This window comes from Triturus cristatus, chromosome 7, assembly GCF_964204655.1.
Source record: "Triturus cristatus chromosome 7, aTriCri1.1, whole genome shotgun sequence".
NCBI classification, from domain to species: Eukaryota; Metazoa; Chordata; class Amphibia; order Caudata; family Salamandridae; genus Triturus; species Triturus cristatus.
The window spans coordinates 142,998,835-143,013,909 of NC_140590.1; the positions used below are offsets into that span (position 1 = coordinate 142,998,835).

The window sequence follows — 15,075 nt, forward strand, 5'->3', positions numbered from 1 at the left end:
CTAAGTGTCGACCTGTACCCATTTGTAAGATGGTGTGAATGACCGGGTGGGTCTTGGGCTCGCCTGTGGAAAGGTCCGCATGCGGCCGAAAGTGCTCAAGGAGCTGTTGATGGGTTAAAAACTGTCCCGCGGATAAACCATAATCCTCCGCGATCTGATCATAGGGTCTGAGCTGTCCCTCCGCGAACAATGCCTCTGCCTCTGTTATATCGCAGTCCGACCACGCACGGAGCATGGCTGCCGTAAAGTACATTTCCCTCTTGGGCCAGCGGACCAGCGGTAGCCGCGGGGAGTAATGTGGGGTCCCCGTTGACATGTGGTGGATCCTTTGAATACATCGGCAGGCTACTGACACCTGTAACGGATATGTCCGTCGAGGTTTAGTACCTGGAAGCAATAGGCGACAGAGCTTCGGGGTAGGGACCCGGCCTTGGGACGTGTGTGTTTCTCCTGTATTCCTACCCGCCGTCCAGTACGACAGCCATTGTAACTGCGCCGCCAGAAAGTACGACTCGGAGGATGGGACGCGCAGTCCCCCTTGTGTGGTGGGTAATTGCAGCTTGGTGAGGGCTATCCAATGTCTGTGCGTGCCCCAAATGAGTGAGCGAAGGAGCGAGTCCAGGTCTCGAAAAAAGGCCCTGGGCAGGATCACCGGCACATTTGTGAAATAATACAGTATGTCAGGAACTTCAGTTAATCTAGTTACTCATTTGGGGAACACTCACCCAAGTTCAGCAGACACTGGCATGTCCACGATGGGGCCGACCGTTCTTTTGGTCACTGGTGGGGCTTCTGGACTGCCAGCTTGCTTCTTTCAAATGTGCTTCTTCAGTTTCTTAGGTACCAGTCCATTCAAGGTAGGTCACGTAGGTTCTTTCAGATCGTCTCCAGTGTTAAAACGAAGAATGATGCGCAGGCATGTCTTGTAGGTAAAAGTAGTATATTTATTCTTTAAGTTACATCACAGGTTCTAGGTTACAGGAGATTGTTCTGATCCATAAAAGTGCCCCACCAGGAGCAGCCTCCTCGCTGCTCAGCCCTTCCACACCAACTGATTCTCCCTTCAATCCAAACCCACTGAACATTCTATATGACCTCATCATAGACTGAGCAGCAAAGCAGAGCCCCACTGTAGGGAGAGTGCATTGGGTAATTAGTACATCACAACATGGTGCACTCAGGGTCACTTCACCAGAATTTTCTTGATATGGCGGAGTTCTTTTGGTCATAATGTCGTCTAACAACTCATCATCAGAATTGTTAAGATCATATCTTTAACTTGAAGTCACTATATTTTTCTTTTTCTCTTTACATGTGCCTCCTGTCTGATCTTCAGCAACTAAAACTGGGTACAAATCCTCAGTTATCACAGCTCTTCTCCATTTTTTCATTTTGTCTTCTCTTCTCTAAAAGGATATAAATTTACGTATCTCCTACCGCCTCGATATTTCTCTCTTTCGAATGCTTCTACGTCCTATTCCTCAAATGCTTCATACTGTGTAGGTCTGAGATTTGGCTCTAGTGAATTCATTTGATTTCTCAAATTCTGCAAAAGCCTTAAAGTAAACAAACCATGCTGTGGGAAAGCTATAACACCATCATCCTTTGTATAATCCACCCAATTCTATAACTAAGTACACATATGGTATCCTAGCTTTAACATCATCTAGGCAGCAGGCGTTCTTGGTGGTGGAACAGGAATTCCCTCTCTGTCACTATGGGTTTGTCCTTGTTAAAGAAATTCTTTATTTTCTTAAGCAACTTCATTTTTCCGACTTTTTACGCTAATATATCTCAGCAAAACAAACAAGGAAACCTTTCTGTAATTCTACTTATTCTATTTTTCAGTTCTCGTCCAATACCACCGCGACTCACACCAACCATCCAATCACAGCTCTCCACGTATCTGCTATCTTAAACAATACCAGCGTGACTCACACCAACCGGTCAATCAGAGCTTACTTCACGCTTGCTGCCCGACCAATGCCAGCGCAGCCTTTTTGTGACATCAGTATTACTCCTGCTACTGATCCTCCCTTTACAAAATAATACGGCAATGTATTTCTAAGTACTCTTAATCAAAAATTCTTGTTAGAAACAAGATAAAACAATGCTACATTGTCTGTTCCACTAAATGAAGAGATAGTTTTTCACTTCAAAAGGAGCTTCTTTCACTTCGAGCAAGAATAACGACCAGAGCTATTTTACACCCAAACAAGCAACAGGTGGACTTGGTACACCTCTAGGGATAAGGACAAAGTTTCACAAGAGGACTTTACTTAAAGAGGTCTTGTTACTCCCCTGGGGATAAGGCCAGAGTTTCAGAAGTGGACCCTCCACTATTTCAGATACTCTACTCACATACAAAATTGTCCCTAAATATACCACCTACAGCCTTCCGCAGTGCATTATTATAACAACAGACAAAGTACTTCTGCAGTGTGATTTCTTTATCCAGACTCTTCTTCTGCCTACTTCAGGCTAAATTTCCATCTCGGGATTTTTCATGTACCTCTGTACCTGTACTTCTAGACAACATAGACCAGGACACTAACTTTTCTCGTTATGAACACATAATCAATAATCAATAATTATTACCAAACTAATCAATAATTAAACCGTCCTCTGCTACCAGAAAACTGATCCAGCGAAACACTTTATCATGGATCGATACTCATTGATATTTCATACAAATGGCCCATACACATTCACCCAACTCACAAATCCCTGTTGCACTGGGGGTCAAGTTTTAATGACGTGAAAAATTGTTTCCTTTACAGATTCATGTTTAACGTTTCTAAATACATAACTAAATCTATATATCAACACTCTTTCCTCTTGGTCATGGACCAATTACTTAAGTAGTTGATGGTAATAATAGTACTATCTAAATATCTAACTAGCTAAATAATCACAGACTCTCTGTAAGATTAATGAAGTTTATCTCAATTTCTTGTGAATAATTAATGCTCATTGCATACAGGTTACAATGCAAACAAAGAATCTCACAAAAAGGAGAGATACAACAAACAGCAAAATACAAACAGTGTCATACTCATCATCAATGTACAATATGCATATGAAGGAGTGGATAGATGAAGAGACATAAGTTTCAGCAAAATACTGCGAAACAATATACATATGATGGAGTGGATAGATAAAGAGACAAGTTTCAGAAAAAAACCGCGAAATGATATACATATGACGGAGTATGTATTAGGTCTCAGAGACAAAAATAAATTTGCAAAGGATTATGCAAAGTATGAGTCAGAAAAATAATACAAACCCAAAGGATCTGTGAAATACCACCCCTCCTTGGTAAGGTTATGGTGAGGGTCCCATGAAATAGAGTCAGGGACAGAGTTTCCAGGAATCAGGAACGGGACACGTACAGGAACAGCTAGGCCTCTCTGCAAACCGACGAACAGCGACTAAATCACCCTTTTCTCCTCTGCACTCGATCAGAGCAAAGCTAAGCATAAACCACACTCCCAAAGGCACCCCAGTTATACCCTAAAACCTACATGTCCAACCCACATTAGTTGAAACAATTCACAGGATTCGAATTTCCTTGGTCGGTTTGAGAGGTGGTATATCACACCACCGTGATTTCATTCAAATTCTACATGCTCATTGTTCTACATCCTTTGTCATTACAATAAATTTTTTACCAGTTCATTCAATTTAGTACTTGTTACATTTCATTATTTTTACATAAGTTTCTCAGCCACGTCCGCGGAAGAAGTTTTGGGTCCCTCGGCCAGTCTCATCTTTTGGCAGGCGAACAATGTTCTTTGCGCTGAACTACCTTGGACTTTTGTTCCTCTTTTGCAGTGCTCAGAGCTTCTGTTTGTTTTGTCAGGTCATTCTTGCTCACTTCTCCAGCCCCTCATCTATCCGGTCAATTTAAGAAACTGCAGGCCCATTCGGCTCACTATGGCAAATGAAACATATACATTCATTAATTACATGGAAATGCACTTTTCACGGTTTACCACCCACCTTTGCACTATCCCCTGCTAATATTTTCTTAGCAGAAGCTTAAAGCAATAGCAGCATTATTTATTATTATTTTTAAAGCAGGATGCAAGATGGGAAATGCGGCCTAGACATGCACTGATTTTGTTTCTTTCGAAACGAAAATGTAGAATGCGGCCTAGTTCTTTCATGCATTAGTTCACATTAGTGCACGCACGTGCAAAGCGGTTTCCCCGTGTTCATGTGATTTGCATGTTAATTTTCTACTGCACACTGTTAGTATGTATTACGGGGGTGTAAATTCGAGCAGGGTTCTTTTTTAAAAATCCTACTCCATCAATCTATAGACTGGTGCACTGAGAAGACGTTAGCCAATATGCAGCCTAAACTTCCGATCCTTTGCTCGCCAAACCTGGAACCAACTTGTCACAACGCTTTACGCATCAAATACCCCCGAACTTATCTACAAATGGGGCAAAAAATGTCAAACATAAACTCCTTAAATCACATCCGGAAACCCTCATCTCAGACCCCTACTTCTCTACCAGTAAGGGTGCTACCATAAAGGGACCTCATCTTCTACACTAATCGTCATGCGCAATGGCGGAAGGCCATTCATTCTCTGCTCAGGATCTCCACTTCCCTGAAACCACCACATGGTCTTAGATTGATTGTGGCGCCCTCTGCGGTTTTCAGAGTTAAAGCCACCATCTCCATCTACAAAAATTGAATCATTCTTATACAAGCCTCGGACCACAACCTAATGTGATTTGACACATTCTTCCCCACCATCTTAAATACAGTGGCTAGCGGCAATCCTGCACACTGCTCAAGGGCGGGACCCCCAGCAGTCCCCCAGCACTCCCCTACCTCGACACCACCTCCCGCTGATCCCACATCTGCCTCGTTTGACCCCCCCACTTCCTACCCTAACTCCTAATACCAACTCCCTCATAATGCCCGCACTGTATGAGCTGCGCCAGTACAGTCATCTCGCGAACCCTCCTGCTCTCCCCCTTAGCTAGTCCTAACCCACCTAGCCCCATTGCGTACAACACCGCCCCGATTCTTCCCAAGTCGCCTCCCTCCACCCCAATTCAAACTCCAACCAGGCTCCCATCAGCATCCACTGGTCTTTATCCATCAGTCCCCCCCCTCTCCTATCCTACCCATCCTCCAGAGCTTGCAGTGCCACTTCCCTGAATCCCTCCCGTTGGGGCACTTTCAAGCGCCTACTGCCCTACCTTCCCCGACCTCACTAGATCCTACCCTTCCATACCCATTCCAAGCGTGCGGCTCCACTGCCCAGCAACTTTTCCCGTTGGGCGCATCCAGTTTACTACCGCCTCTCTTTCCCCTGACCTCACCAGCTCTCCCCCTAGCCTATCCATTGCGAGCGGGCAGCCCCAGTGTCCAGAATCACTTCCCACTGGACACATGCAGTCACCATCTACCCTACCCTCCCTGACTTCACTAGCTCTCTCCCGCTCCAGGATCCCAGGGACAGTGCCTCCCAATCCCTTCCGCATACCTCAATCGAAGGCCGCCTTAGAGAGATAGTACTCTGCCTACAACTTAAGACCCCAGTCCTAGTGGCCCCCACCACGAAAAATCACCATCGTCGCTCACTCACTGATCACGGGCGGTTTGGGCTACCCTCCCCCTGACGCACAGAGGTCAGCATCTCATGTCTCCCACATACCTCTTAGATGGGCCTCTGCTCTGCTCCCTAATGACCCGGCGCGTCCCTCCAGATGCAAAGCCCCCCTGTCCGATACAGATATTCTCTCTCTCCTACATTCTTATGTTGCAGCTCACCCACTCTCCATAGAAAACTTGCAACAAATTGAATACATCACCACGGATCCCTTCAGGGAACCTAGGCATAACACCAGAGCCCTAAATGAGAACAACCTCATGCGAGTCACCACCACGCTTCCCGCTCCAACAGACGCCATCACTAGTCTCAAATGTGTGCTTCTAAATTGTAGATCGGCAGCGAAACATGCTGCGGACATTGCAGATCTCACCCTGGCGCAGGATCTTGACCGTGTAATGCTGACGGAAACCTGGCTTAATGACTCAGCTACCCCCTTCTTGGGCCTCTTAATACCTCCCAACTATGATATCATAAGGTTGGACAGATCCTTAGGGCAAGGTGGAGGCACTGCATGCTTACATCGGACCAATCTTACAGTGAAGGTACTTCAGACTGACCTTCTGCCGTCCTGTAAATTCCTATGCATGAAGTGACTGGTATCAACAATCAATCCTGCAAACTGCACATATTTTACCACCCCCTTCGCGACAACCTTCCCTTCACAGAACAGATTATGGACATTATTTCAGCTAACGTAGACTCCCATGGCTCCCAAATCGTCCTGGGAAAGTTCAACCTCCATTGGAATGATGCAAATGATGGGGTCGTCAATAGCCTTAAATCCTTCCTTCTTCAAATCTGTGACAGCCCCACGCATATCAAAGGAGCTGCCTTACTCGTCATTGATAAGCCCAACTCCCTCCTCCTCGATTCTATCCTCCCGTGTGATTGGACAGATCACTATTGCACTAAAACCCAGCGCAAGAACCCAAAACAGTTGAAAAGATGCCTACGGAATGTTAACCTGCATGATCTGACTGCTCTCTGTGATAACATCTTGCCCTCACCACCGAACATGTCGGATGTCCATGAACTTACGGCCCATTATAACCATGCAATGCTGAATGTACTAGACTCGGTCGCCCCACTACAGCTCAAATGAATCCCCTCCAAACTCTCCAAACCATTGTTTACCGATAGTCTTAATTCATCAAGAAGAAACCTAAGACTTGCTAAAAGGCTGTGGCAGTCCTATCCATCCCTTGAGCATCTGTACCACCTAAGATCCCTGAGAAGCTCCTATAATAAACGCATCAGATGCTTGAAGGCCACCTTCTGCAGAACTCAGTTAGACCAAGCAAAAAACCGTCCTAAAAAACTTTTCAAACTCATCAAGTCCCAATCCAATTGTCATCCGAACTCTGCATCACTGGGCCAAGGGACATTGCCCAATTGCGAAGAATTTGCAAATTTCTTCATAGATAAGACCAATAAGATTGAAACAGATCTACGAGTGGCCTGTAACCACCTGTCGATCAGCCCACCACCCCCCTATGCCCACCTAGTATGGAGTGCATTGTCCAAACATTACCACACTTCCCCAAAAACGATGCCTCCTGGAGTCTCTTCCAAACCTTGGATGAATGCACTATACGCAAAACGCTGTTGACTCTGAAACATTCCAACCACTACAATGACCCGTTGCCATCTACCCTTTTCCCAGATGTTAGATCCTCCCTACTAACATTGTGGACTACGATAGTCAATGCATCACTGCGGCAAGGTGTTATTCCAGATTGCCTAAAAATGGGTCAAGTTACTCCAATTCTAAAGAAACCTACTGCGGATCCCTCGGACCTTCATAAATTTCGCCCAATCTCCAACATCCCCACCTTAGCAAAACTCCTGGAGAAATGTATGCTTGCCCAACTCTGTAACCATATCGACCATTTCCAACTCCTGGATCATTGCCAATCCGGCTTCCACTCGGGCCTTAGCACAGAGTCGGCCCTAACACACATTGTCGATGAGGCGTTAAGAATGTTGGACCACAATGAGTCGTGCCTACTGATCCTTCTTGACCTTTCGTCAGCATTTGACACTGTCAAAAATTATACTCTAATTGACCTCCTGGAACACAGGATGGGGTTGTCAGGGCCTGTGCTTAGTTGGTTCTCCTCATTCCTCCTGAATAGATCCCATTGCTTCAAGGTGAACCAATCCCTGTCCCATCATGCACCGGTTTCGCTGGGGGTTCCCCAAGGTTCAGCACTCTCCCACGCTCTTTAACCTGTTCATGGAGCCGCTAACAGAAACGCTCAAATCCTCCAGCATTCACAATCACATGTATGCGGATGATACTCAACTATACCTGAAGATCGCGTCCCTTTGAGGACATTCAGTCCCTCAGCTCAGTCCTACTGGAAACACAAAGCTGGCTGACACGTAACCACCTGAAACTAAATGCTCTAAAAACAGAATTCCTCCTTATCTCACCCCATAAGCAATCACCGTACGTTGAACAATGGTTGAATCAGATTACGGCTCTTAACTGCAGACCTCACCTCGTTGACTCGGCATCCTCGCTTGGTATCATACTAGACAAGAGTTTGAATATGCAAAAACACATCAGTTCCCTCACCAAAGGAGTGAATTTCCAACTCGTCATCCTTAGGAAGCTCAAACATTATCTCCCAGCTCATGACCTAAAGGTTGCAGTGCAAGCATTGGTGATCGCAAAGCTAGACTATGGCAGTGCTACGCTGTGTTGCTTGCCCAGAGTGAAAACAGCTCCCCTTAGGGTGACCTTCAATGCTGCGGCCAGGCTTGTTACGGGCACAAAAAAATTCAACCACATCTCTCCGGACCTGCTAGCTCTGAAATGGCTCCCCTATGAAGCTCGGATACAGCTGAAAATTGCATGCATGACACACAAAGCCATCCACCTCAAGACCCCGTTGTACCTCACTCAGTGGTTGAAGAGCCTCTAGAAGTGCCAGCACCCTATTACTCAAACCACAACAATTCAAGAAAAAAAAAGACCTATAGTCGATCTTTTTCAGGTATGGCGCCAAGGATCTGGAACTCTCTTCCCCCCGAAGTCAGGGTGATCCCTTCCTCTGCCCTGTTCAAATCAGAAGTTAAAGAGCTCTTGATGAAGAAATATCTGCCTCAGTCTTCCTTTCCCTCTTGACTCCCGGAACATTTGACGCTGTTTTGTGCCCGAGATGCTAGGTTTTTGAGAATGTTGGACTTTCTATATTTATGTACCTGTCGTTATGCCGATCATTTGTGTTTCCATGTACTCGTCCTACTGCATATTCTGTAAAGCGCTCTGATACCCTCTGTGGTCAAGTTCGCGCTATATAAAACTTTCAACATATATAAATAAATAATTAAAGATGTACGGGGTCTGCAGATAATGCCCAGAGTTATTTGAACATAAAATCATTCTACTTCTATACAAGAGAAGGGATGTTAGGCTACACCGTCCTTTCATTAGGACAGCTCCTTTCATGATTTATGGACTACTTGCTATGCTGAACATATTTGTGCTATGCATTTTTCTGTTTACTGTAGCACGTATTCTGCATATTAGAGCATGTTAGTTAAAATAAATATTTTAAACTTATTTATGTCTCTGTCAGATCGTATTATGACTGAGTACAAGAGTGCGAGTGCAAGTGTGTGTCTTGCAACTGCGATTCCTGAGAGAGTCGGGACTGTTGTGGTCCGGGGTGACTAATCACTTGTTTCTCAGTGAGTGAGTGATTGGAAGAGCAAATGAGACACTATAGCTAGTCTGTTCTGGGCTCACGAGTACTAAGATGGTAGGATGATTCCGTCCCTATGCACTAAGGTCCCATAATCCTACGCATAGTTCTGTGTGTGCAAAACATTTTGCCTGCTTGCCTCTAATCTTTCTGTATTTGTTTTTGTTGGCCTTAGGACTCTGTATACTTTACCACTGCTAACAAGTGCTAAGGTGCTTGTGCTCAGTTATCTAAACATAGACCCTAGTAAAGTGCACTAGATATGCCCAGGGCCTGTAATGTAATTCTAGTAGTGGGCTTGCAGCACTGATGGTGCCATACCCTTACATAGCCCTTTAAACAGGCCTGCCACTGCAGAGCCTCTGTGTGAAGTTTACACTGCCATGTCGACATAGCATTTAAAACCCTTGCTAAGCTTTAAACTTCCCTTTTTAGTACATATAAGCCACCCCCAAGGTAGGCCCTAGGTAGCCCATAGGGTAGGGTGCTGTGTAGTCAAAAGGTATGACATGTACGTTTAACTTTTACATGTACTTGTAGTGGAAAAACTAACTTGATTTTTGCTACTACTGTGATGCCTACCCCTCCCATAGGTTAACGCTGGGGATTCCTTCTTACATATAATGAACTGTAATTTCCAATCGGAAGGAGCTAGATCTGTCTTGATTCGTACCTTTGGAACTGTACTGATAAATACTCTTTAATGGTAATGTCGAATTTATCATTACTATTTTCAAAATGCCACTTTAGAAAGTTGTCATTTTCCTTCTCTTAGCCCTGTGTGCCTGCAGTTTGTCTCCAATACCCATCTGGAGAGGGTGACAGTGGGCTTTGCATCTCCTTTAGACAGCCACACCCAGTGGGAGATTAGGTGTGACTTAATGGACCATCCTGGAAGGGTACCAGAGAGGAACTGGGAACAGCCTCACGCTTACACGTGAAAAGTCTGTGTCCTGTCTCCACACAAAAGGGCTGCATATCCCCGTAGTGAATTTGGAGCCAGGGCAGAAAAGGAGGACCTCTGTACTTCAAAGACCCTTCCTTGAAGTCCTTGAAGTCTCCCCACTTCAAAGGAACCACTGGGTATGAAAACTAGATCTCAGAACCTACCACTTCATAACATTTATGTACCTGAGAATACTGCCAGGAAGAAAGACTGCTGTGCTGTGAAGGCCGCACTCTGCAGGGCTTCTGTTCTGGAAGAACTGTGTTCTTGCTGTGCTGACCTGCTGGCTGTTGTCCTTCTGGCCTGACTGAGAAGGACTGGACCTTCATCACTTAAACCCAAGGGCTTACTGGCTTGTCTCATGAATGAAGTCTTAGGGGCATAAAAGACTTCCAACCATTCTGCTGCAGCACCTGGACTGTGCCATCTGTGAATCTGCCATGTCAAGGCGAGCCAATCCAGTCCTGGACACTTGGAAGTGGATCTAGCAGTGCTGCTCCAGTAGAACCAAGGGAGCATACCCTCCACTGCGGCCGCATCACCCCACACAAAACGTTGCCGCTGTTGCGAGGAGAGACACCGACGCATTGCTGCTGTACAGTGCATCATTTTCAGTGTGCACTGAATTGCAATCGCTGCAGGATTGAAGTTGACCCATCAGCTCGCCTGCACTCAGTGTGTCTGACGTCAAAGCCTCGCAAACCAGGGTACTTTTGTTCAGTGAGCCAAATCTGGTCCCCCTATAGCCAGCCCACGCTCCATAGCGGTCGACCTGAATTTGTGACTTTGTCTCGGTCCAGCGCAACGAGATGTCTCTTGTTGGCGCTCAGTGCTTTTTGGTGCTATATTCAATTGATTCTTTAAAGTTTCTTATCTCAAGATCTATGTATTGGGCTTTTGTCGTTTTGGTCTTGTTTTATTTATAAAACTCTATTTTTCTAACTGGGCGGTATCTTTTTGGGTAGGGTTTTCACTGTTTTACTGTTTTAAGTGTTGCACACATACACATTGCCTCGTAAGTTAAGCCTGGCTGCTACAATGTGTTCCAAGTTACAAGGGTGTGAGCACAGGTTAATATAGAGAATTTTTGTGACTTACTCCGGTGTGGATTGTGGTTCCTACTTTGACAGGGTACACACCTATGCCAACCAGAAACCCAATTTCTAACAATATGTATATGTGCAAAGTAAGGAATATGTCACTCACCATTAAGCACCTATTTGTGGCATGCAGTGCTTTAGATACACATGCTTTGCACACTCCTGCCATCTATTGTTGGATCCGGATGTATGCAAGTTGTTTTTGTTCAAAGAAGTCTTTCGCGTCACAAGGTAGAGCAACTCCTCCTCTTGGTGGTTATGAACATGGGCATTGACTTAATTGTTAGACAGTTTTCCCGCAGGTGGGTGAGAAAGGAGTGCGAAAGTAAGTGGAAAGTAAAGAGATGGCCATGCATAGAAAAGAGAAAAGAAACTGCCAATGCCACTAGTGTCTGGGAAGGATGATGGGCATATGTGAATCTACAGCATTACATGCCATGAACAGATGCTTACAGGGTAAGTAATATATTCTGTTTGGGCCATGTGAGGCTGTAGATATACATGCTTTGCATAGTCTATGAAGCAGTCCTCCTGAGTAGTGGTGTCTAACCTGTGGGTGTTGCTGTTGCTTGGAAAAGTGGACATAGCACTGCCTGACCTAGGATACCTTGTTAGCATGCTAGAACATCCACACAATAATGCTTAGTGAAAGTGTGTGGTTTAGAGCATGTGGCTGTTTTACATATGTAAGCTATTGGAATGTTTTTCTCAGAAAACCATAGAGGCTCCTTTCTTTCGAGTTGAGTGGGCTCTAGGTGGCGTAGGTAGAGTTCTTTTTGCTTTAGCATAACATGTTTGAATGCAATTAACTATTCATCTGGCAATGCCTGATTTGGATATAGGCTTTCCTTTCTGAGGTGGTGAGAAAGCAATAAACAGTTGTTTAGCGTTACTAAAAGTTATAGTCCTATCAATTTAGTACATGAGGGGTATTTTGACATCTAATATATGGAGAGCTCTCTCTGCAAATGAGTCTTGTGGAGGGGAAAAAAACAGTAACTAAAATGATTGATTGAGTTGGAAATGAGAGATGACCTTTGGAAGGAATTTGGGGTTGGTGCAGAGGTCTCTGTGGAGCTGGAAGAATGTTTCTTCCAAGGTTAATGCCTGGAGCTCACTAACACATCTGAGTGAGAGATAAATTGAAGGGGCAGGTATGAAGAGGCTCAAATGGAAGGCCCATGAGTCATATAAGAAAAATGTTAAGATTCCATGAGGGTGCAGTTGGACTCCGTGGTGGAATTACTCTTTTATAACCTACTTGAAGGCCTTAATTTTGGGTATTTTGAGTAAAGATATGTGTTGCCTATTTTGAACACCGAAAGCTACTAAGGCCAGATGTAACCTTCAGGAGGCAAATTCTAGACCAGAGAGCTGTAAATTAAGCAAGTAACAGACAATGCTTTGTGCTGTGGCATCAAATAGATTAGTTTGCTTTGAGTGCCAATAGTATACAAACCTTTTCCATTTAGCAGCATAGCATGCTTGAGTGGTATGTCTATTGGCTTCTTTAAGAATTGTCATACGTTCTTGTGGGATATTGATGTATCCAAACTCTATAACCTCAGTAGCCAGATCACCAGGTTGAGAGATTTAGGGTCAGGGTGCCTGATGTCCCCATGGTTCTGAGTGAGATAGTTAGCCTGTTGGGGTGCTTCTCATGGGAAATTATAGAGCGGTTCAGTAACATTGTGTACCAGGGCTGACAAGCCCATATGGGAGCAACCAGTATGAATGTGAGAGATGTTTGCCTGAGCTTCTGAACCTGAAATGGAAGGAGAAGGAGAGGAGGAAAAGCATAGGCAAGTGTTCCTGACCAATTCATCCATAGTGCATTGCTGCTGGATTGTGGGTGTGGGAACCTGGAGGAGAAGTTTGGGCATTTGGCGCTATGCGCGGTTGCAAACACATACAATTGTAGGAACCCCCATTTGTGGAAGCATGGGAGGAGGAGTTGCGGATGGAGCTCTCACTCGTGGAATTTTTGCCTTATCCTGCTGAGGAGGTCAGCAAAACTGTTCTCTATTCCCAGAAGGAACACTGCTAACAGAGGAATGTTGTGATGGAGAGCCCAGTGCCAAATGGTCTAAGATAGGTCAGATAGCTGTAGAGAGCGTGTCCCTCCATAGTTCATGACAGTCATATTGTGACTAGGACAACCTTACCGATTAGGTGATCAAGGAAGGCTGACAATGCTAGGTGAACAGCTTGAATCTCTAGGTAGCTCATGTGGAGACCCAATTATTTGGTCTCCCATAGTCCCTGTACTGTGAGTTCCTCTAAGTGTACACCCCATCCCATGAGTGATGCGTCATTTAGAAAGTGATGTGGCAAACAAGATCGAGGAAAGGCGGACCTGTAATAGGTTGTTTGTCATAATCACCCAAGCCCTCACCCACAACCCAAGGTTCTCACTCATGCTAGACCTTCTTAAAGTCCTGAAGTGTTTAAGTATTAAACAATTTTTCATCCCTTAGTATGATTGTGGTAATTTATATAACAGTATACATCTCATACTGTAAACTATTTGTAACATGCTGCTGGAGCGTCTGTTGTTCAGTGCTTTATTTATGTTACTTTGACTCAGAAGATATGAACATTGACTTCCTCTTTTAGTAAAAGCTCACATGCTTATATGAGAGTTCTTGAGATTGCAACATGCTAAAACATAATGACTTATTATGTAAAGTTTGCACGTGAAGGCAGTTAAGTTTGCAGCAAGTGTTTGCCTCACGCGTCAAGCATCAAGACCAAAAAGCAGAAGAGACACGTGAACGATACTTCTGTTCATCGGTGATTAATATTCAACGTGTTAACGGAAAAAACGTGGAACACAAGCCAACAGAAACAAGTGCGAGCGGAGAAGGGTATTTAAACCGCTCGCACCTTCAGGATGAGCATGGACTCGTCAGTGGCAGCCGATTCTCCTTTCCAGCGCTGTGGTCTTCGGCGACGCCCTCAGGTTCTGTGCTGCGATCTCCGGCGGCGTTCTCAGCCCCCTCCAGAGCCTCCTGTCATCTTCGGCGATCCTCCCTCATTCATACGATGGTCCTCGGTGTTGTTTCCGGCGTAGGCTGCTCTTCCCTCTCTAAACCGGATCTTCTGCTTCCCCTGGAGATCTTCCGGTGTCACGAATCTGAAAAAGAAGAAAACAAAAACAGATGAGTTAAATTCCCACGCAAATAGATACAAACTACAGGTGAGTTATTACATTAACATTTCTGTAACAAAAACTGATTTAAACAAAAGAATTCATGAAAGGCGCTTGAACTAATTATTTTTGGGAGAAGTTTATCCAAGAAAAGATAGTATAAAGAAGCTTGAATTACTTTGTTTTTGAAGACATTTATCCTAGGAGAAAACCCATAAAAAAGGAACACTTCGATTAAACTATCAAACAAGTAATCACAGGAACTTGCTAAGAACTCAAAAATTGTTATGGGAGATTTTATAAGTGATACAAAATATTCTGAAAGGTATGGCAATTTATGACTGAAACAAACCGATCATTTGCTTTATTATTCAGTCAGATGTAACATGCACCAGGGCTATTTTCTTATGGTTTGTTTTGTGCTTGCAGAATGAAAAAACTGAAGATTAATACAGTTGTCTAAACTAAAAGATGCATACCTGAGAGTATTCAGGAGAACAAATGTTATTCTAGGTATTGAAATTATT

The 15,075-nt window shown here is 44.5% G+C and overlaps 1 long non-coding RNA gene across 1 annotated transcript in view; it reads right to left on the reverse strand.

The window, feature by feature from the left end:
• Positions 1 to 923: 923 nt before the first annotated feature.
• LOC146809058 (uncharacterized) overlaps positions 924 to 15,075 on the reverse strand; it is a 110,130-nt gene continuing 95,978 nt past the window's right edge. The window contains exons 3-4 of the long non-coding RNA XR_014966317.1: positions 14,284 to 14,533; positions 924 to 3,934 (exon numbers count right to left, since the gene is read on the reverse strand). This is a non-coding gene — a long non-coding RNA (uncharacterized LOC146809058). The remainder of the gene's footprint in view (positions 3,935 to 14,283; positions 14,534 to 15,075) is intronic.